The sequence below is a fragment of the Furipterus horrens genome, unplaced genomic scaffold (genome assembly GCF_987537825.1).
Source record: "Furipterus horrens unplaced genomic scaffold, mFurHor1.1.pri manual_scaffold_3, whole genome shotgun sequence".
Lineage (NCBI taxonomy): Eukaryota > Metazoa > Chordata > Mammalia > Chiroptera > Furipteridae > Furipterus > Furipterus horrens.
The window spans coordinates 174,872,250-174,894,394 of NW_028327173.1; positions in this window are offsets into that span (position 1 = coordinate 174,872,250).

Sequence of the window (22,145 nt, forward strand, 5' to 3'; positions counted from 1 at the left end):
GTTACCAGTTAGTAACTATAATATACACTTGAGCCCCAAATCAAAGCATATGCAAAAGTGGAAAGAAACTAGAATTAAAAAAAAAAAAAAAAAAAGGTCCATCAGCCAAAATAAGAAACACACATGGAGTGATGCAATCACTAATCTCAGAGGAACAGAATTTTTGTCTGTGTAATTTGATGTGAAGTAAGAGTTCTGCTCAAGTAAAAAGTAGGCAGTGGGACAATATTTGCCTACTTCCCAAGGTTTTTTGTTTCAATTCAAATTATCAGAAAATCCCTAAACATGGGTGAGCGGGGGGATATAGAAAATACAAAAGTGGAGAAATTTTTTCATAACATTGTCATGAGGATCATATTTATCCAGTATATATTTATTACTCAGAAATATCCCAAAGTCTAATAATAATAGCCCATTGTTGTATCTGTCTTTCTAACCAAAATTAAACTTTAATGATTTTTCACCTAGAGGTTTGCAATTTTGAAATACCTGTATGTATTTATTGAATCTCTTTTATATGCTCACGTCTTAAGAACAGTCATCTTTGATTATTTTCAGTAAACAACAGTCATCACCTGAACACTATGTGGAAAACCACAAATCACTGTTGAAATAAACCCTTTTAAGCTAAACTTGCATGCCTATTTTGAAACAAACAACCCATGCATTATTTAGTCACTTTATTGCTTATTTGAGCTCTTTAGCTATTTCTCAGTTAAATGGAAATGAAAACTTCAGGTTTCACACAAAGGGCATCTTGCCCTCCACGTGGGAACTGAGAACACAGCACCCATTAGATCATTTGGACTCCTGCTGATTTAAGAGGCACCCAGTGCAGGGCTGCTCTAGTGTGTTTAGAGACACAACCTCTTTAAAAGAATAACAGAAATGCTCGCTATTCCTTGCAATAGTCCCTTCCCCATCTTTTCAGGCAATGCCATCACTTCATATTATCTTTAAATGAATTCTGATAATATCTGCTCCTTTCCTATTATTAATATCAAACAGATCTCAATAAGGATTTTTTTTTTTTAAATTACAATCCCTTTGATATTTCAATAGTGGCAATGTTAAGAAAACTGGAGCATGATTCAGGGTTTGAATCTAAGGTGAAATACAGCAGATCCCCAGGTCTACTCAAGCCTAGTAAAACCTGTACCTCCGGGCCTCTATGCAGAGGAGCCTAAGGCTGATAACCTTACCACAGAAAGATGGTACAAATATGGGTGCCTCTAGGTACCACGTACTGCATTAGGGACTTGAGGTATAAAATGGGTAAGACATGAGGTTCACAGTGTGGTAGTATCTGGATAGACTGATGAAATTATAATTACAAGGCATATCTTGAAGCCAGAGCCAAAACAGAGATGTGCACAAGAGAGCACAGAGAAGGGACTAACTCTGCCTTTGATGGAAAAGCAGGGAATGGCCAAGGAGAGTGACCAGTCATGGTGCACTATAATAAGGGCAAAAACTGCTCCCTTTTGGTCCAATTGCAGTGGTTGCTTCTCCCCCCTGGCCACCCGTTTGGTTCCTGGCAGAGACCCGTAGGTTGCTCTCAGAGCTCTCACAAAGGCACAGCTCTCCTGGTTTTTAGGAGATTCATTTGTATTCTCAAGTTACTTTATAATGATTCTATGATTTGAGAAAACGAAATAATGACCATGATTTGAGAAAACGGAATAATGATTGTTCTTCCCATCTTTCAAGCTGTAGTAGAAACAGTACAAAATGAAGAACTGACCCCAAAGTACCTGTTTGCACATTGTCCAGAAACACTTTAACATTTTTTCTGGCTATTTTTACCTCAATCTTAAAAAAGCATGTGCATATAGGTAAGTGCCAAAGGCTTGTGATGAAAGAAGAATCTCAGAAATATGTTCAGATGGGTGGGTGTTTTGTCCCTTTTGAATGCTGCTCTCTGGTACCTGGATTCAGCCAAATTAAATGTATCCTTGAATTCACAAATACATATTTTTAAGAGATAGCCTAAGAAATCTCTGTACAATTTCCCATTAAGCTTATCTGATTGTACAATACATTTCCAAGATCTATACTGAGAAATAGTATTAGATAAAATGGCTCATTTTATATTACCAAAGAAGCAGCCTATATTTGTTACAGTAAAATCTGAACAGTAGGACATCTGAAGAACTGTTGAGTTCTCTACTTGAGCATAACTTTAAACTTCCACACACAACTTTTACTGTATTGAATGACTACCCTATCTGTTCCTTTTAAAACACGTTAATCAGAAAAAACTAGGAATTTTCAGAAATAATAACATAGAAGATAAGACTATTGAAACTCAGAATGCAAATCTACAAAAAATGAGATACCTTTTTTTTTGTGTATCAACTGGCTAAGAATTTGAAAAGCACTAACAACCAATATATACAAGCCTAGAGAGAAACCAACAGATATATAAAATACAAGTAAGAGTGCAAGTTGGTTCATCTTTCAGAGGCAATTTGGCAGTATGTGTCAAAATGTACACATATTGCTAATTGCATTAGCAATTCAATTTCTAGGGATTTATGCCAAGAACCTAACCAGAGATAAAAAATGGATTTACACATAAGGAGCGTGCCATTTCAATAAACTGAGAAACAATTAAATGTGCAATATTAGCTAAATAAAGTGTGGTACATGCATATATCAGAGTATTATCATGACTTTAAAGAGTATTGAACACAACATAAATTTGTTGTAAGACATGGTGGGAAAATAAAAATTATAAAACAGCAGGTATATGACTATAATTTTTCAATACACACAAATGTACGCATATAAATGTAACCATGTACAAAAAAATGGATTGAATACATATACTAAAATATTAGTTTTATATATATTATATATGATGCATTTAATATCCTGTGTGATGATATGATATATACATATTAATTTAAAAATCAGACCCAGGTTTTAAGGGAGAGCACAAAGCCAAGTCCTGAAAATGGCAAAGTTGAGAATTTAAATACATTCATACATCATGTCAAGTTCTTTGTGGTAAAAATAGTCTTATTCCTTAAATCAAGTTTATTCTACAACAGAAAATAGAATATAAGTGCCAACACACAATGCCTCAAAATAAAAAGGATAGTTCTACGTTTTCCCTTCCAACAGGGCAAAACGACTCACCCTCACTAACAAAACACGCTTGCATGAAACAAAGATTATTATTGTGTTGGCAAGAGGCAATTGCCTTTATGCGAGAAGACTGTGGATGAAGTTAACACCTTTTGTCCTTGCCAGCCCTAAATATCAGCTCCCTAGTTTTAAGTTGAGCACAGTATGATTTCTATGGCAACTGCTGGCCAATATAGGCCTCTTCTGAAGGTGAAACCCAAAGAAGTAACTAATTAGCAAGCCTAATTCAGATATGCCAAGAACTATTAGGCATTAGTATCTGTTTCCTTTGCACTTCTTTTATGAGAACAGTGATACACTATTTCCCATTACATTTCCCTTGGGAAATTACAAAATTATAGTTATACTGCCAGATTTCAACATGAGAGGAGAAACAGCTCAGTGGGTATATAAGCAGATGTCAAAAGATTGTTGTGTGATCAAAGCACCAAAAATATGGAAAGAGCTCTTAGAAATACCCACCCGGCCACTATCTGCCTAAAACTTGGTAACAAAGGGTGGATGATAGTGGTTGCTTGGCAGCTGTTGTGTTAAAAAACAAAACCCTGTTTCTTGCACGTTACATCCTTAGTTAATTCTTGACAAAAGGAAGTGCCACAAAAACTTGACTCTTCCAGGGGTGGGATTAAAATGGAGTGTCAACTTTATCTTTTCAATGTCCTGTTGCAGATAAACCAGACACCTAAGAGCATCCTAATGTGTGATCACATGGTGACGAGTTCTCTTTTTTGTTTAGGGAAAAAATAATCTTCACAAAACAACTTCATGTGTGTCAGCTCTTTTTAGTAAAAGTTCCCATAATTAACACCTATTTGGATTAAAAAACAAATTATAAAGATGATCTGGAAACTCTAGGACATCAATGTTTCTCTTGGAGAAGGCCATAAGTGTTACACTGCATAAAGAGACCAAAGCAGGAGTGGGAGGATTCCGTCAGGAAAGCCTGCCTTCCTTTTGGCCTGGGAGAGAGGGGAGGTGGGGACATCATCTTCCATTCTCTTTCCTTCCTGCTCGTTGACCTCCTTTTGCCTCTTTCTAAGTAGAATTTCAAATCCAAAATCTAGAGTGATTTTTCTATTCAGAACCTCTTTTTAAAGGATATCACTGAAAAACGAGAGGATGCTCAAACAAAACTACAAATTTGTCAAGGAAAGCAAGTTTCTGGAATAGATCTTCTATGTTACTGAGTGTAAAACTTTGTTATTTGGGGCTTCCTGGGGTCTAAAAAGTGGGCAGCGAGAAAGGATCTGCTATCCCTGAACGACCACAAAACATAATACTAAACTGGACCAATTTCTGAATAATCCCTTATAAATAGTAAAATATATTTTAAAACCTGAACAAAAATTAAAAATTTTAAACATGTTCCTGGGACTCTTTGAGACTTTTAGTTAAATATCTCTCAAAGGATGAAGCCATTTTCAGGTAGATAGTCACTAGAAAACTGTCAGCTTTAACTCAATAGTTAATCCCAGACCTCAGACATTCTAAATTTCCTTTGGACAAGCAGAAAGGAAGAAAACTTGTCCACATAATTATGGAGGAGGGAGACCTGTTTTAAACCTATGTATACATCATCAGTAACAGCCCCTCACAACAACAATGTGAAGAAGTGATATATTAATATTTTCAATGCTCCTACAAAGTCACAGGGGAAAACATGCCCCTATACCAAATCAGTAAAGATCCTAAGGGAATCAAGATCAAAGCATTTTTAGCTTTAATAGATGTAGTGGGATTCACACGTGTGCACATGTGCACATGAACACATGTACACACACACACACACCCCACCACCACCACCAAAATGTTTCACAACTGCCCTCCTCTTATGCATTCAGCAAGCATCCATTGACTGTCTACCATGTGCCTGCAGAGTGTCAGGCATTACAATTATATGGTGTACTAGTGACTATTTGGGGTTGCAAACAACAGAACCCAGTCTGGCAAATTTAAATGGAAAAAGAAATTAAGTGGTATTATTAGGTAGCTCAAGTCTCTCCAGAAGAGCCAGAGTGCCAAACTCTGAAGCTACACAGCCAGGAATGATGTTCCACCATAGCACAGAGACATCTCTAAGGTACATGCCACTGCACCAATATTCAATACCTATGGCTCTGAGGACTGGAGGCCAGAAACTCTGCCACTGTTGCCTCCTCCGCACATCTCTACCAGCAATCTTAGCCGAAGATTTGTTCCCTCCTGTGTAGCTGTCACCTCCCGTGGCTCACTTCCAAGTCTATCTTTCATGGGCCATGTCACAGAGCCTAGGTCACAGGCCTGTCCCATGGCCACAGAACTGAGAGATGCATTACCTGGCTCCTACCTTGGAAAGGTACGTCTCATAATGTGAGAAACCACCAAAAAGTTGGGGGACCACAAATGTTCACTGTCAAATATGACAGTCTGCCAATATGGAGCATTTAGTCCAGTATAACCGTGTATGAACACAACCAAAAACAAAAATAAATTCTGTATGTAGTGACTACAAAGCATCATGCAGACCTTCAAAAATATGATCTAATAAAAATCCTTATGTTGCGTAATATATATGTTTTTTCTGGTTTGAGATTTTTCTTCCATAGAGGGTTATCTTCTCTGTTCTTATCCATAGTTTCATACTTAACATGAATCAGTTCAGTCACTTGGCTATGGGCTAATTAGGTTAAATAAAAAGAAAACCAATTATATTTTAAAACATGAATTACATACTTATGTGTTAGATGAGGCTTCTGTATGTAGCATTGTAGCAGAAAAAAAGAACTTCTGGGTTCAAATTCCAGCCCTAGCAAGGACATACTAGCTACATGCCCTTGAGTAGGCTACTTCCCAGCACCTTCGACTCGGCTGCTGCTGTGCCTACTACATAGAGTCTTTAGGGAGATTAAAACAAACAAAGCATGTGAAAGACATTGCACAGTGCTTAGCTTTCTTAGATGTTACCCACCCATTATTTCATCCTCACAATGACATTATAAACCAACATTGTTATCCCCATCTGAATTGATGAAGAAGAGTCTAAAGGTCAGAGAGTTAAAATAAGTTGCCCAGGGCAACAGCAGGCCAGTGTTGCGGTTTGAGGCCAGGTTTTCTATGTCAAACCTGGCCTTCTCCCAATACACCACCTACTAAGGCTGAAAAGCCATCACTAATAAAAACTTATAATGACTCATGTAGGTTCTCGGAAAATCTTCCCTGTCCTACTAAACAAAGCCGTTGTATTTTTCTCCATTTGTTAAAGAAAGATGAAAAGTATAGCAGCCCAATAAAGGAGACTTTAGATACCTAAATATTTAGGATCTAGAAGGAAATTTAGAAGCCAGTCATTCTAGTTTCTTGGAACTTATTTTACTCTAGAGCCATTTTACCTTCCTTTAGGTTCACTCTATTTTCCTTTGCTTCTTTTGTCTTCTGTCATTATAAGCAGGACCAGGAGACAACAGTAAGATAGACACAAAACTCTGAGTGTTATCCAGGCAAGAAGCAAGAGACCTTGGCCATTAGCCAATTGGTGGCACTCATGCCTATATTGGCATTTCCCAAAGAGAATTCCCTAGAGCACCTAGTTTCTTAGGATGCTAGGAGATATTCCACAAAGAAAGTGTTCTTCTATCAAGTAAGTTTGGAAAATGTGGCAGTAAACTAAATTAAACAGGTTTGCTCAGATCTTTTAGTGTGCTAATGAGCATAGTGAACCACAAAGGGAGGGTATGGTATGCAAGGCTGAAACCCAGAATCTTTTATCCTCAAACAATCTGGTAGGGCTAGTGAGCATAAGACACACTGAGAAACGCTGAGTAAGGAAAAAAATTGGACATCAGAATACAAAGAAAGAGATCATTCAAATGTAACAGGAAACTTCCAGTACTATGCAGGGAAGAAGGGATTCTGAACCCCTGGCTCAAACATCCACTTCACTTGGCATAAATTCTGAACATCAGATTATATGGCTTGATGCACTCAGTGTTACTATTGACAAAATCACTCCCCGTGCTCAACATTTTACTTTCTGGTGGTATTTTAGCTTGTTCTATAGCCATCCTACAGAGAAAAGTGCTAGACATGCTGATATAAATGCCTGGTGCACTTGGGAATTTTATTTCCTGTTGTAAATTAATAAAAATATTCTATCCAACCAATAAGGGTGTACAGTCAATTTGACAGATCATGTCTCAGTGTAAGTCAAACTATCGTTACTTTGGTTTGTACAATCTCTTTTGAGTTTTGTAGACATGAAGTCTTCTAGAGTTTCTAGGCACTGACAAGATTCAGTTTCCAAATCTTCAAATGTTAAGAGCAGATATATCCTAGACCTTATTTTTTTCACTGAGTAATGGCATCCTTTTGAGGGTCTGGTACTCTCCTCTAGGATTAAACATTAAGATCCCTTGCATTTTAGCTCTGATTTGCCATCCCCTACAACCATGGGTTCCTGAAAATCTAGCTTCATGTACACCAACAATGAAATATCAGAGATAGAAAAAAAAATTCCATTTACTATAGCAACAATAAAAATAGAGTACTTAGGAATAAATTTAACCAAGGAGGTAAAAGACCTGTACTTGGAAAATTATAGAACACTGAAGAGAGAAATTAAGGAAGAGACAAATAAATAGAAGCATATACCATGTTCATGGATTGAAATAATTAATGTCATTGAAATGTCCATATTACCCAAAGCAATGCAATCCCTATTAAAATACCAATGACATATTTCACAGATCTAGAACAAATATTTCAAAAACTTATATAGAACCAAAAATGACCCCATATAGCCTCAGCAATCTTGAGAAAGAAGAACAAAGTAGGAGGAATCACAATACTTGACAACAAACTATACTACAAGGTCACTGTAATCAAAACAGTCTAATACTAGCATAAGAACAGACATATAGATCAATGGAACAGAATAGAGTGCGTTGAAATAAACCCAGGTATTTATAGTCAATTAATATTTGATAAAGGGGAAAGGAGCATAAAATGGAGTGAAAATAGCCTCTACAACAAATGGTGTTGGGACAACTGGACAGGGACATGCAAAAAAATGAAACTAGACCACCAACTTACACCATACACCAGAATAAACTCAAGATGGATCAAAGACTTAAATGTAAGCCATGACACCATAAAAGTCCTAGAGTAAAACATAGGCAGGAAAATCTCAGTCATTCCATAAAGCAATATTTTCACCAATATATGTCCTAGGGCAAGGGAAATAAAGGAAAGAATAAACAAATGGGACTACTTCAAATTTAAAAGTTTCTGCTCAGCTAAAGGAAATGTCAGCAAAATGAAAAGGGAACTAACCATATGGGAACATATATTTGCCAATGATACTGTGGACGAAGGTTTGATCTCCAAAATATATAAAGAACTTATATGACTCAACACCAGGAATAAAGGACCTGAACAGACACTTCTCCAAGGAGGACATACAGAGGGCCATAGACATATGAAAGAATGCTCAACATCACTAGCCACCAGAGATGCAAATTAATACCACAGTGAAACACCACCTCATACCAGTCAGAATATCCATCATTAACAAATCAACAAACAACAAGTGCTGGTGAGGATGCGGAGAAAAGGGAACCCTAGTGCACTGCTGATGGGAATACAGACTGGTGCAGCCACTGTGGAAAACAGTATGGAACTTCCTCAAAAAACTAAAAAAAGAACTGCCTTTTGATCCAGCGATTCCACTGCTGGGATTATACCCAAAGAATCCTGAAACTAGACTTCTGGCCAAGATGGAGGCCTAGACAGACATGCTGCATCTCCCTCCACAACTAAGAAGGAATACAATTACTTCAAAACTAGATACAACCAGAAGTTCCAGAAAATCAAGCTGCATGGAAGTACAACAAACAAAGATATAAAAAGAAATACTCAACCAGACAGGTGGAGGGGCAGAGCCAGGGCGGAGAGGATGCAGTGTGGTGGGGGCAGTAGCAGTGGCAGTGGCAGGCAGGCAGAAAGTGCAGTCACATGTTTTAAAAAGCCAGGAGGGATACTTGGGAAGCACTCCCAGCACCAGACCAGACTGCACAGCTCATGTTTCCAGCGCCAGGGAAAATCAAGCCTCATTGCTTCTGACTGCAAATCAGTGGAGGTTGGAGCAGAGGAAAAACTGCTGGTCTTTCAGCAGAGTTTGTTTGTTTAAAGGGCCCTGAGGTTCCTAAAATGTCCACAGACGCACCCACTCTGGGAACAACAGCCAGGGCAACAGCTAGAGAGGTGCCAGGCCCATACAAAGTGGAAAAAGTGCCTGGAAAAAGGGGTGAGTGCTGAGCAAGCAGCATTGTTCCCTCTCAGACCTGTCCCCCACACACAGCACCACAATGTGGTGAAATGGGTCACCCTGTACTGACAAATACCTAAGGCTCCACCCCTTACAACGTAACAGGAGCAACAGCTCTGCCTAAGACACAGAGGCAAACAAACACAGAAGCCTGTCAAGATGAGGAAGCAGAGAGGTATGGCCCAAAAGGGGGAATGGATCAAGGCTCCAGTGGGAGAACTAAGTGATGAGGAGATAGCCAACCTCACAGATGAGGAGATAGACAACCTAACAGATGCAGAATTCCAAACACTGGAGATAAAGATGCTCACAGGCTTGACAGATATGCTTGGCAGATGCATAAGGGAAGAAGTGAAGACTATGCTAAATGAAATAAAGGAAAATCCACACAAAACCAATGGTGAAGGGAAGGAAACAGGGGTTCAAATAAATGAATTGAAACATAAGGAAGAAAAAAACAGCCAACCAGTAGAGAATGAGCGAATAAGAATTGAAAAAAATGAGGAGAGAACCTCGAGGACAACTTTAAACATGCCAACATCTGAACCACATGGGTGCCAGAAGAAGAAGAGGAAGAGCAAGAAATTAAAAACTTATGTGAGAAAATAATGGAGGAAAACTCTCCAAATTTGGTGAAGGAAATAGACATATGAGTCCAGGAAGCATGGAGAGTCCCAAACAAGCTAGACCCAAAGAGAACCACACCAAGACACATCATAATTAAAATGCCAAAGTTTCAAGATAAAGAGAGAATCTTAAAAGTAACAAGAGAAAAGCGGAGAGTCCCCTACAAAGGGGTGCCTATAAGACTATCAAGTGACTTCTCAAAGGAAACTTTGCAGGCAAGAAGGGACTGGCAAGAAGTATTGAAGGTGATGAAAAGCAAGGACTTACAAACAAGATTACTCTATCCAGCAAAGCTACCATTTAGAATGGAAGGGCAGATGAAGTGCTTCCCAGACAAGGTAAAGCTAAAAGAGTTCATCATCACCAAGCCATTATTATATGAAATGTCAAAGGGACTTACTTAAGAAAAAGAAGATCAAAACTATGAACACTAAAATGACAACAAACTCACAACTATCAACAACCAAATCTAAAAAATAAAAACAAAATCCAACTAAGCAAGCCAGAATAGGAACAGAATCATAGGTATGGGGATCATTTGGAGGGTTATCAGCTGGGAGAGGGGAGGGGGAAAAATGGGGAAATGGTGCAGGGATTAAGAAGCATGATTGGCAGGTACAAAATAGAGGAGGGAAGTTAAGAATAATATAGGAAAGGGTGAACCCAAAGAACTTATATGCACAACTCATGGATATGAACTAAGAAGGGTGGGATTGGTGGACGGAAGGGGGTTACTGGGCAGAGGGAAGCAAAGGGGAAAACAATTGGGACTACTGTAACAATATAATCAATAAGATATACTAAAAAAAAAAAAAGAATCCTGAAACTCCAATTCAAAAGAAACTATGTGCATCATAGGTTCTTTTGAATTGGGGTAAATAGTGTTCATAGCAGCACTATTTACAATAGCTAAGTGCTGGAAACAGCCTAAGTGCCCATCTGTAGATGAGTGGATCAAAATCTGTGGTACATTTACGCAACGGGATACTACCCAGCAGAAAGAAAGAAGGAAGGCCTACCTTTTGTGACAACATGGATGGAACTGGAAAGTATTATGGTGAGTGAAGTAAACTAGGTGGTGAAAGACAAATACCATATGATCTCACCTAATGCAGGAAACTAATAAACAAAACAAACAAATAAGCAAAATAGAAACAGAGGCATGTAAACAAGGAGCAGCCTGACAGTGACCAGAGGGGAGTGGGGAAAGAAAGGGAAGGGTCTAGTCAAGAAAGTAGTATAAAGGACCCATGGACACGGACAACAGGGTGGGGATTGACTGTGGGAGCAGGGGGTGGGGGGACAGGGGCGGGCAGGGGGGAGCAACAGGGGAAAAATGGGACAACTGTAATAGAACAACAATTAAAAACTAAAAATAAAATTTTTACTTATAAGTCAGAAAGAATTCAGAATACAAAAAATAGCTTCAAAATGGAATGAGAACAGTTTTCCTGACCCGTTTCACTGACCAATGAGCAGTTCTAAGCGGTGGGTTTTGAAAGCACACACCCAGGCGAGTGCAGTGCTCTAACTCCCACTGGCAGAATCCCACCTCGCTGAAACCAGCGGAACTCAGCGGCATCCTGGGGAGCAAGCACACATCTCCCATCCTGCTGGCATGGGTCCGTCTTCCATCCTGAACTTGCCAGGCTGCAAGTTGGACAGTCCGTGCAAGGAGCCAGCCCTGCACGTCATCTCTGCCCACAGGGATGACTGGATTGTGAATCTCTCCCAGAGAGGAACTGGGATGCTGGGAGATCATTTTCAAAAGCACACTTACTTTCCTCCTTTGAACAGGCACACCTGTTTTCTCTACTAACTCCACTGCTTTGGCCACTTGTGCCCCAGGGAAAGCAATTGTAAGAAATAGCAGATGCAGAATTTACAGAGCAGAGAGCATTCCATCCCTTCAGTTTACAAATTCTGCAGAAAATGATCCAAGTGATGCAGGACTATTTTATGAACTGTGACCTCAAGCCGCAGTTACTGAAAATGCAGTTACTGTCAAATTATTCTTTGCAGGTTTCCATTTTAAACGATGAACACATTTTGGGTTAGTTATGCTTGAACCAGTCCCATTTACATGACAAAATTCTTTGTGAAAAATTTACATTTATAATATTACATTATTGTCTCCATTTTACAGATGGAGAAACTGAGGCATGAGCATCTTGCCCCAATTTTCTGCAAAATGACACAGAACAAATAAGACTGTTGTGTATTGCAATGACAAAATGTGAGCAGGAACTACCATAAGGAGGCTGATTAGAGGTGCGGCGTTTTCAGTGTGTTCCCACTTGGCCAGAGTCTCCTTGCAGATGGATTTGCCTGGTGAGACTTGCATTAAATTGACCTCTGGAGAGTCCAGCACTCTGGTTATCATTAAAAATAGAGAAGTGCCCCTTGGCCATCTCTAGTTCAATAACTCAGGAATGGGGAATAAGATTATATAACCAATATCAAAGGGTAAATAATCCAAGCAATAGTGAAAAAATAAAAATTGCAAATTGGGAACTGGTTTACTGAGTAGGTGGCAGATAGGACTCAAAAAGGGAGAGAGCCTGCACACATGGAAGCAGGATCCTGGTGTGGGCAGGTGAGCACAGGGGCAAGTCCTCCAACCAGGACAACCAAAGGCAGGGAGGGGAGTGGGGAACAAGGGGATCCAGGTCTGCAGGCAGATGGATGAAGCAAATACAATGATTTGATTATTCCTAAGAAGACTTCTGCATTTAATAAACAGTGCTATGAGCTTTAGGAGTTGGTGTTTTCATTTCCCTAAGTTTATTGCACAACAGAGAATTAAGGTCAAGAAATATTTTCTCTATAAAACCTGTGCTTCCCTACATTAGTGGTCCCTCAACCTGGATGCACATCAGAATCACCTGGGGCGCTTGTTAAAACTTCATTCAGGACATCTTCACTATTGAGTCTGAATCTCCAGGGGGAGCCTCCCAGTAATTGGCATTTCTTGTCAAAGGTTACCTAAGGTTTCTTGGTCACAGATAATATTTGGGGACTTCCGCCCTAGATATGCCAAGTGTCTGGTTTATCTGGGAAAAAAGAAAAGAAACAAAAACCATGTGTGGCTCCCAGATCTGGCTTATACAGTCCACAGCACCCACCTTCCTGCTCAAGGGGCTTCTCCACGTCTCTGCCAGGCTCTTTGTCCATCATTTCAGTCATCCCTTTGGCTGTCCCCTGGAATCTATTCTCCTCCTCATTATGCTGTGCTCTCCACAGGGCTCGCTGGAGACATTACCCTTCCTGGCTGAAGCTGTACTCCTAGCAGCCATCCAAGGAAGTGTGACCAAGTCACTCTTCTGCCATGGCTCCTGGCTGTGCCATGCTGGGCAAAGGGCCCTCCTCTAACAAGGCTTAACATTTTGTATCAGGTCACCAAAAAAAAAAATGCTGTCATGCATTTAAATAATGTTTCCAAAATTCCTTTCTCCAGGAATTCAGCACCAGTTCCCTGAGATTAGGGTTGGGTGTGGGGGGGGAATGTCTTGGTCCAGTGATAATGGATAATTTGAGTGATCACATAGGACACTGGGAACCAGTCTTCACTTACTACCTTAGTGCCCTCAGAGGTAGCCCCTGCTCTCTCCGGAGTAACAAGGCTGTCTTTCTTGGTCTCTCTTGTCAGGAAGGACACTCAGGGCTTTGTTAGGTGGCTTCATGGACACACCCCTGGCAGTCTGCCCCAGCATACCCAAATACTCTAGAGTAGCACACAAAAGAATAAGATCCCCTTTTGCAAGGGAAGTGTCCCCTCATGTTTGGCTTCAGACATTGCTCTTCTTAAGAGCCATGCCAGAAAGTGCCTATAATACATAAAGGCTGGGCAAAAGGACATTTACATTTGTGAGTACACAAAACACAGAATTAATAATGCTATTGTAATAATCACAACCTGCATGTCTTTTTCCATATGTATGACTGTAAAACTACTTTTGCCCACCCCTGTTCTCTGAAAACCACAGGGACCCTCCCATGTTCTATGGGGCATCTCTCCTCACCAGTACTCTCTCTCCATTTTTGAGAGAGTGAGAGAGCGAGAGTGAGAGAGAGAGAGAGAGAGAGAGAGAGAAAGAGAGAGAGAGAGAGAAGTGGAGGGAAGGAGGGGAGAGGGAGAGGAAAATGGGTACTACAGAACTGTTGTTACACAAAATGTTAACAGCAGCTTTGTGTAAAGGGTTCCATAGTGAAACTGATTTGGGAAACAATGGAATAAAAACAAGTTACTCAAATCCAACAATGTATAAAAAGAGCTATACACTATAACCAAATGAGGTGTATCCAAGCTACACAAGGCTGAGTCAACATTAAATAATCAATTAATATAATCCATCACATCCACAAGCTAAAAACAAATAATCACATGATTATATCAATAGATACAGAAACAGCATTTAACAAAATCCAACACCCATTCATGATAAAAACTCTCAGTAAACCAGAGAGAGAGGAGAACTTCTTCAACTTGATAAAGAATAGTTACAAAAACCCTACAATTAACATCATAGTTAACAATGAGAAATTCAATACCACTAAGATCAGGAACAAGGCAAAGATATTCTTGCTCACCACTCCTTTCTGTATATTACTGAAAATCCTAGCTAATGCAGTTGAGACAACAAAAGAAAAGAAAAGGCATACAGACTGAGAAGAAAGAAATAAAACTGTCTTTGTTCACATATGAAATGATTCAATAATATTAAAAAATGTGAAAGAAATGACCAAAAATACTCCTGGAACTAATAAGTGATTATAGCAAGGTTGCAATATCCAAGTTTAATAATATAAAGGTCAATCATTTTCCTTTATGACAGCAATGAGCAAGTAGGATTTGAAATTAAAAATACATTACAATTTACATTAGCACTCAAAATATTAAATACTTAGACATAAGTTTAACTAAACATATACAAGATCTATATGAGGAAAACTACAAAATTCTGATGAATGAATTCAAAGAAAACTAAATAAATGGAGAGATATTCCACATGCATAGATAGAAAGACTCAATAGTGTCAGGATGTCAGTTCTTCCCAACTTGATCTATAGATTCTATGCAACCCCATTCAAAATCCCAATACATAACTTTATAGATATTGATAAACTGCTTAAGTTTACATGGAGAAGCAAAATACCCCAAATAACAATTCAGTATTGAAGGAGCTAAACAAAGTTGTAGGACTGACAGTACCCAACTTCAACACTTGCTATAAAGTTACAGTAATCAAGATAGTATGGTACTGGCAAAAGAATAGACAAATAGATTGATGGAACAGAATAGAGAGCTCAGAAATAGACCTGCATAAATATAGTCAACTGCTCTTTTATAAAGGAGCAGAAGCAATACCATGGTGAAACAATAAGCTTTTGAACAACAGGACATACATATGGGGGGAAGAAAAAAGAAAGCCAAGACACAAACCTTGCATCTTCACACAAAAAATTAACAAAATGGATCACAGACCTAAGTGTAAAACACAAAACTATAAAATTCCTAGAAAATAACAGCAGAAAAGCTAGATAACCCTGGGCCGGGCTATGACTTTTTACATACAACACAAAAGGCATGGTCCATGAAAGAAATGATAAGCTAGAATTCATTTAAGTTAAAAACTTCTTCTCTGTGAAAGACAATGTCAAGAGAATGAGAAGACAAGTCACAAACTGGGAGAAAATATTTGCAAAAGGCACATCTAATAAAGAACTGTTATCCAAAGAACTCTGAAACTCAAAAATAAGAAAGTAGGCAACCTGATAAACAAATGGGCCAAAGAACTTAACAGATAAGTCACTAAAGAAGATATACAGATGACAAATAAACATATGAAAAGATGTCACATCATATGTCATCAGGAAAATGCAAACTAAACAAGGAGATACCACTTTACACCTATTAGAATGGCCAAAACCCAGAACACAGGCAACACCAAATGCTACAAGAATGTGGGTTTGTTGCTGGTAGGAATGTCAAAAGGTACAGCCACTTTGGAGAACGGTGTGGAAGTTCTTACAGAAGTAAACACATTCTCACCGTATGAACAATTGTGTTCCTTGCTATTTACCCAAATGAACTGAAAAATTACAACTACACAAAAACCTGCACACAAATATTTATAGTAGTTTTATTCATAATTGCCAAGACTTGGAAGCAACCAAGAAAAAACGACATTATATGATTCCAACTATATGACATTCTGAAAAAGGCAAAACTAAGGAGATAATAAAAAGTAGCTGCCAGGGGTTGGTGGGGAGAGAGGATTTGGGGGACAGTGAAAATACTCTGCATGATATCACAGTGACGGATGTCATTATACGTTTATCAAACCCATAGAATGTATAACACCACGAGTGATTCATAATGTAAACTACGGGGTCTGGGTGATTTTGATGTGTCAATATGGGTTCATCAACTGTAGCAAAGGTACCACTCTGGTGGGAGATGTTGATAATGGGGGAGGCTATGCATGTATAGGTGCAGGGGACTTTTATATTATAAAACATGCTCTCAATTACATTATTTAATCAAAAATTAAAGAATTACATTAATAGAACATAATCAGAACTAATTTGGGATATTTATAGAGGTTGCCCAATAAAGCTGCTTAAGAGAGAGAAATTTAGCCCTGATTAATTGCAAATATGTATCATTGCAAAGGAGCCTTTTGAAAGACACTCTCAAAAGTCAGAGTAAAGGTTACATTGTGGAGGTCACAACTACCCACAGAGAATGAATGAAAAACAAAGCAACACCTTAATGTTATATAAATGGATAACTGTGGCTTAGAATAAACAGATTCAAACACTGCCGTGTCTGAAACAGAGGTGAACACCATGTGCTATGTCAAATTGTGTTAGAGGACTCACAAAGAAGGCCTGGATATTACAGATACAGGTGGAAAGTTTTAATAAGATCATTTAATAACCTATGGGAGTGAAAAATGCAATTTTTCTAATTTAAATCATTTTATATAGTAGGCGATTTTGAATATATATGTATAACTACATGAATAATCTAATCATCTATATCTCTATATGTCAATTTAAACCTTTTATTTTCTTATCCACTGGATAGCTAGATCTCCTGGTATTTTTCAGAGCCCGCTTTCCAAATGAATAGCCTACCATCCTTGATTCAATGAGTTCTCTTTGCAGAAAGAAGGCTGTAATACAAATGTTCCCCAGTCTGTGAGTGAGATCTGCTCCTGCAGTTAATGATCCAGTGTTCAGAATACTGTTTTTCTTGGGTTTTGGATACCATATTGTAAGCTAGGAGACATTTACCATATCATACTCTCACACTGTACAATACTCTCCCCACCCACTCAATTCCCTCTCCCCATCTCCCTTCTCTTGGTCCCAAGCTTGAGGAGAAAGGCAAGTTATCAGCACCACAATTACCAACTGCTCAGTCCATTAGGAAGGATGGGAGAGAAATCACTAATTAACCAAAGCATTAAGTTTCCTCTTATGTACTGAATTTTAAGCACTGCTTCAAGCTATTGTGCCAGAAACAGAACCCACAAACCAGATATAAATATTAATATTTGTGTTAACAGTCATTTAAATACTATGGCCGGTGTTATCTCTATAGACTTACAAATATGAAACTATTTCTTCAGCAAACAAAATTCTTGCCTGTGACTTCATCAAGAATGGGAAAGAAAAAAAAAAAAAAAAGAAGGTCTGTGCAGCCTCTTCAGCCTTATACCAGCTCATTCTGGTTACAATACCTCTTCCATCCTCCAAAAGGCGATTTGGAGCTCCAATTATATTGAACACTTTTTTTTACTTCTTATACAGATGTAGGCAACTGCGAATTGCATAAATGATCTTGGCTGGCAGAAGGAAGCCCAGCATTGCTCATCCCTTTCTTCTCTCTGCCAGGCTTACACACCCCATCAGAGAACAAAGCATGAGTTAACTGACCCTTTCAGGGACCAGTTGTCCTGGAACAAGTGAGCAAGCCAACTCTTGAGAATACTCAGGAGAAGGAAACAGTAGAATATCTTGGGCATATCAGTCCTGCATGCAGGTTTTCCTACTTACCACTGACACTGTTCTCTGCTCTAGAACTGCCAGACATAATAACTCCATCAACCAGCACCATGCTCCTGGCCCTAGCTGTGTCTAGTTCCTCCTCCTACTACTCCAAACACCTCAATCCAGAAGACACGTAAGCGTATCAAACGATCAAAAACTCTAAAATCTATTCACACTATGATTTTCAAGAATGTTACAGCTAGAAAGTAGGGGATGGGAGAGGCAGGGCTTGGAGATAATCTAGTCAACAGATTGCAAATTCAGATTCCCAATGGGGTCAGGGACTTAATGTAAATAAGTGAAGCAAGCCAGCCATATGTAAGACAATAGAGAATAGTGAGAACTGTGGCAAGCTGCCTAAAAAGTGTCCCTCTGAGTCTAATGCAACATTCTCATTTCACAGATGAAGAAACTAAGTCCCAAAGAAATGAAGTAATTTTGGAGGATAAAAATTCAGTTAGGCTCGTTTTCCACGAAACAAGTTGCCCATAGGCAAGAAGAGAAAATTATAACTTTCCCCATGTTAGCAGTTCACTTGTTCAGGGGTATGTAAAACCTTTGTTTTAGGGTAGTAAAAATGCTGTCCCCCTGGATATGTACCCTCCCAGTCTTACTCCACCCCCTGAGCTGTGGCCAAGGCCACAGCGGTTCTCAGGAATGTTCTGTCTAGGGAGGATTCCCGGGATGTGATCTGTGGTCAGTGAGAAAGCCCTTTTGATCCCAGCCACAAGAATGCAGCTGAGCTCAGAATACCTCTGTCCATAAATCAGAGCCCTCCCGGGACTCGCCGGGCGTGGCTCCCCACGCAGGTGCCTGACTGCCGCAGCAATCCTAAGGGGGCACTCCCTCACTTTGAACATCTTCAAGGAGCTGCTGGAGTCAACGTGGTAAATCCATAAGACTCCGCGTTCACAGATGAATTCTCGCCGACTTTCTGGGCATCTGTTTTGTTCATTCCTAGCAGCCAGGTGTGAGTGTCTGTCTGCCTTGCTTCTGTTTGCTATTTCATGTCTAACCTTCAGCTCTGAATTTGGCTCAACTTGTGAACATGGGCCAAAGAGTTCTGTGTATGCACTGCTTTTAATTTGTCCTAGGATGCTAAAGAAAGCAGCAATTCAAATAGTTTAGGAAGTCAGAATACTGCTGTAGCCTCAGATCCTGGGTCCAGCAAGCTGGCTGAAGACTTGCTGGTGAATTTTGACTCTCCATTCAGGGATGTCCATGTGCCTCTGGGAGGCAAGCTCTTCCCTTTGCCAGCAATGAACTTCCTGCACAGACCAGCATGAGGTCAGCCTGAGACACCTGCCAGGAGGACCAGAGTCCAGGTCCAGTTCTGAAGGCTCAGAAACTCATAGCAGCTATGAGGTTTCTCAGTGATTCACACCCCATGATGCTTAAAAGTGCGCCTTCTTGGTTCTCACATCCGTGAAAATACAACAATACAGTAGTAACATTTACTAAACACTCAAAGAATGTCAAATACCCTGATGAGGACTTTACAGAAATTATTTCACTTAATTCTCAAAACAACTGAATGAAGTAGGGTTCTGTAAATGAGGGAGGTTCTGTATGTGAGCACAGCAAGCCAGTTACCACTATTACGATCTCCTCTATATGGTTGGGAAAACTGAGGTTCAGAAGAGATAAGTTAATTTGCATGAGCTCCCCACTAACAAATAGTGAAGCAAAAATTAAAATGCACTTATTCTGATTCCATGAAACCACAAAGCTGGAAACACACATTTTTAGTGAAAAATAACACATTTGAAATATGCCTGAGCAGTCATCAGAGAGGTAAAGGCTCTGTCAGGGACTGTGGGGGCTTCTGGATCACAAGCAGAGGAAGGAGAAACAGGGCACCAATTCCACTAGGACTCAAGAACCCCAAGTTCAAGGGCACCTCATGGACTTGCAAGGGATGCAGTGGCCTCTGTGTGCTGTGCGGCAGAGTACAGGTGAACCTGGGAGCAGCCTTAGTGAGACAGAATCCGGCCTTGGAAAAGACACGGTGCCGCAGGCAGTGCATGCACTGAACGCACTAGCACAGGTAGAAAATCTGTCTACTCCCTCCTGCTAAACAGGACGAGTACTTTTCAGGAGTTTCTTCAAGGCCAGAGCAAATCTGGGTACATGTCACCAGGTCAACACAGGCAGAACCAGCATGAAGGCAGGACACAGCAACGAGGCTGCATTCTGCCCAGGCCTCTCCATTGCCCGCTTCCTTGTCCTTCTCCTTCTCTCCCAGTGTCTCAGAAGTGACTCAGAGGAGCAGCTAAGGTGACTCAGAGAGAAACCCTTTCAAGTTCCTATGAAAACATGTGCACAGCCAACAATGAGGTGCATTTCCTTGCCGCCATGCTATTTTAAGGGCAGATGTGATTATTGCAGAATGGAGCTACCATCCTAGCACTGGGCCAAATCACACAGCGGGCCATTTTTAGCGAAGAGAGGTTGTTTACACTAAATTCAGGCAGCCTTTAAAACGTCGATTTATTCTTCTTAGAAGCTGAATCACACTATGTGGATTGGCTGAATCTGAGACACCTTATTTTAAGTGGGACAAACACAGTTGTGGGATGCTGACAGATGGAGCTGTGGGATGAGGCTTATGTAGCTGCCCTCAGGGCCAGTGACCGGGCATTCAAAGCTGGGGACCATCCTTCTCTTCTTCCCCTCCTTACCTAGCTCCTTGCCTCCGACCACCCTGCCACTTATAGTACCTCTCCCAGAGAGAGTTCAGAGGAGGTGGCATTAAAAGAATCATATATATGCTTTTAAGTGTCTAAGCAGAGATCTATGTAATGGTATTGCTCAAAACTACCTGCATAATTATTTCCTTAATAGTCACCCTATAACTCTCTCCCTCCTCTCAAAATATTCCAGAAACCTAGGAAAATAGCGCAGTTCCCATATCTCTGTTGACAAGAAGCACTAGAGCTTTGTGGGTCCTATCTACGTCCATTCGGTTGGCTGTAGCAAGATACCACAGACTGTGTGGCTATAAACAGCACAAATTTACATCTCAGTTCTGGAGGCTGAGACATCAACACTCAAAGCGCTGGCAGATCTGATGTCTCATGAGGACCCATTTCCTTGTTCATGGCCGGCCATCTTCTTGCTGTGTCCTCACATGTGGAAGGGCCAAGGGAGCTCTTTGGGGTCTCTTTTAAAAGGGCTCTAATCCCCTTCATGAGGCCTGCACTCTCATGACTTAATTACCTCCCAGAGCCCCACCCCCTCTAAATAGCATCACCTTAGGGATTGGGTTTCAACATATGGATTTTGAGGTGACACAAACATTCAGTCTATAGCAGGCTTCACGACAGCTTCATTCTTACTGTCTGGGATGAGGCTTCAAACAAATGGACATGGGGGAGTTAGCTCTGTTGGCTTCCTGCCCTATCCTTGCCCTCAACCCGGTCTCAGGTGATCACAGTGCCTATCCTTGAGCCTTCTTCCTCTTTTTCCCTTCTCCTACTCTTAGGTACTATCTGACAAGTTAACTCACACTTGTCAGCTGAGTATGAGTAGCTTAATGGACATCTACACCAAGGTATTACATTCTGAAAGAGAAAAGGAAATTCTTATCTGAAAGAACATCTTCTAATTGTTAACAGCCAGTACCCATGTGAGAGGGGCCTCCTGGGGTCCACAAATTCCCTCACATACAGTAAGTGCCTGGGGGCAGGCAGGGCCCTGAGTGGGCAAGGCCAAATAGCTGGGAGGTCTAGGGATGAGAGAGCACACATCAGACTGCAGAGAGTTAACTCCTTGTAAGAACACTGTCCCTGCCCCCAGAGCCTCCAACTATTCAGAAAAGCCAGAAATCTAGATTTCCATGTGAAATCACAGTATTTTTAGATAGGTTACTAATTCAGCTGTAAAACATAAAAAGAAAGCATACCAGGGCAAACAACCCTCATCAACGAGCTGTATGGCCCTTAGGTTGCCAGCTTCCTCATCCTTTGCCCAGTCATGCAAATATTCGGGGTCTCCATCACCA